Source organism: Vigna angularis, chromosome 4, assembly GCF_016808095.1.
Source record: "Vigna angularis cultivar LongXiaoDou No.4 chromosome 4, ASM1680809v1, whole genome shotgun sequence".
NCBI lineage: Eukaryota > Viridiplantae > Streptophyta > Magnoliopsida > Fabales > Fabaceae > Vigna > Vigna angularis.
The window spans coordinates 7228973-7231548 of NC_068973.1; the positions used below are offsets into that span (position 1 = coordinate 7228973).

The following is a 2576-nucleotide window of genomic DNA, read 5'->3' on the forward strand; positions in this document are numbered from 1 at the left end:
GCCTTTATAGCTCAGTGGTAGAGCTTCAGTCTTGTAAACTGAAGGTCTGTTGTTCGATCCTGCATGAAGGCAATTTTAAAATCTTTTTTATTTTAGAGAAAAATGGAATATCAAGTTATGTAAAAGACATAAATTCAGTTTTAAATAGTTGGAATACCAGTCTTAATCTAAATAAAGGTTGTAAAATTCTTTTAGTCAAAATTAATTAAAATTGTTTTCACTACAAACATATATATTATTGTGAATCTCTTATAGTCCCAGTGGATTTTAAAGATAGAGAATGAAAGGGTTTCAAAATAATGTCTTAGGAACTAGAATGAATATGGATTAAAAATTGTATGTATATGTACTAAAGATTAAAATATATAGACAAAATGTAAGGTTTATATAAAGGTAAAAACTAAAAAATAAAAGGTGAGGTAATTTTTCAATTAATGTTTACTACTTGTCATTAACGAATAAGTTTTTTGTAAAGTGAGTTAATCTCTATAATATAAATAAAGGAATATTTATTTTTATATTTTAATGGATCAATATTATGAATTCTTCTTACTAAATCACTAATCCATAATAAAATGTTAGATTGGACCTTCGAAAAACAATTCTAATAAATAGTACAAATTTAATACTAATGACTCCATTCTTAAACGTGCCTCCGTAGCATAGTGGTAGTGCGTTCGCTTCGTAAGCGAAAGGTCGCGAGTTCGATCCTCGCCGGGGGCTTTTTCTTCTTTTTTATGAGAGGTTTTCAATTTAAAAATATTTCGGAAAGAAAATATTACAAAATGCATTTTCTCTTATGAAGAAATTGACTTTCAAACTTTTGAATGATTTATTTTGGATAATTATGTCGAATTTGGAATATTTCTTCCAGAATATTGTTTTTTCCCAAAATTTTACATGGGAAATCACAATTTTAGAGAAAACAATTTTTTAAAATTTATAAATTTTAAAAACAAAGTTGTTTGAAATGTATTTGAAGATTTTCATTTTACATATTCCAAACTATGTGGAATGACATTGTTTCTTTCGGAATGATTTTCAAAATTGAGTAATTCGTTCTGAAAAATCATGGCGAATATTAAATCTTTCAATGTTTTTTTTTAAAAAAAGAATATCTCTGAAGTGTGTATTCAGGGAACTTTTTACTACATTCTGAATAATATTCTCTGAAATGTAATAATTTCAAGAGATTATTTATGTGATTTCACTGAAATGCAGAAGTGTGTAATAAATTGTGGGAGTGAAACAAATTAGGCTTTTATATGATCTAAAACATATGAATTGGGCTCTTTATGCGACACACGTGTGGATTGGGTCACCCAAAAAACGTACATTGGACTCGTGACGTCTTTTTGTATTCCTACAATTACTAATTACATCTTCTAATAATAGGAAAATGACTCAAACATCCTTCAGCAATTCACCACACATAGAAAAAGAAGAGAGAAAATATAGAAAATAACTCATCCCAAAGCTATTTTAAGAATATAACATGCATAAGTGTTTCAAAAACCTTGTTCAGGAAGGAATTACATGTTTTATCTGGAAAACTTATTCTACATTTCATGCTTTTTGGAATCGAGACCTTTCTTCGTACACTTTCAATTTTTCTTCCTGAAAAGCTTATTCATTTTGTGTTTTTTTTTTGTTATGGTTTAAGGTTTATGTGTTGTTGTTTTGTTTATTTATTTTCTTTAAATTTAGTTATTTATTATGTGTATTGGTTTAATCTACATTTGATTTGTTTATTATAAAAATGGTAAGAATATGAGGTGTCTCTACAAACTAATGTGAAAGTTCTATATAAGGTGAAACCAGAAGAAAACCTACAACATGTGCTTGTAGGAATGATCATGATGGTGAACATGGAGAAGTTGCAACATTTGTTGGTCTTATATTTAGGAGAATGTTATTAAGTATCAAGAAGAGGTTATTGACAAGAACGACAATGTTGTTCACAAAGAATTTGTTGATGAGTTAGGTCGATCACATTGCATATGCATTGTGGAAAAGTCGGTTAGTATTTGTTTTGATGGTTGATATGTAGGATCGAGGAGAGATAAAGTTGGTTTCCCATGAAAAAAAAAATAATAAATTTTGAGCATGTGCTGAATTTTGGTTTAATGTTTCTCTGCAATTTGTATGATTACGTCAATAAGGAGTTGATATTGACGTTTGTTAAGAGATAACATATAGAGACAAACACTTTCTATGTCCCTCTTAGTAAGAAGACTATCACACTGTGTTTGCGCAACCTATAATGAGAGAATTATGTGTGAATGAACCTTAGACTTTGAAACGGCTTTGGAAACTCTCATAAACTTATTGGGTGTAGATGGTGTGAGGGTTGCATTTGAGCTCAGGCAATGTTGTGGTCATGTAAGACTAAGTTGATTGAGATATCTATATAACAACTGTTGTTGAGAACCAACAATAGGAGTATGTTGCATGGGCTCACTTGTTGCATATATTCATAACTTTTACGGATAAGAGCGCCACATATACATTTATGTATTATGCTTAATGCTTTTCAGAGACTTACAGACATATGACAAATATGCTTAAGGAGTTGC

The 2576-nt window shown here is 29.5% G+C and overlaps 2 non-coding genes across 2 annotated transcripts; both read left to right on the plus strand.

Annotated features, from left to right (window-relative positions):
* On the plus strand, positions 1 to 72 carry TRNAT-UGU (transfer RNA threonine (anticodon UGU)). The gene has a single exon. It is a non-coding gene; the product is annotated as a tRNA-Thr (tRNA).
* A 579-nt stretch (positions 73 to 651) lies between these two features.
* TRNAT-CGU (transfer RNA threonine (anticodon CGU)) lies at positions 652 to 723 on the plus strand. Its single transcript has one exon. It is a non-coding gene; the product is annotated as a tRNA-Thr (tRNA).
* The last annotated feature ends 1853 nt before the right edge of the window (positions 724 to 2576 follow it).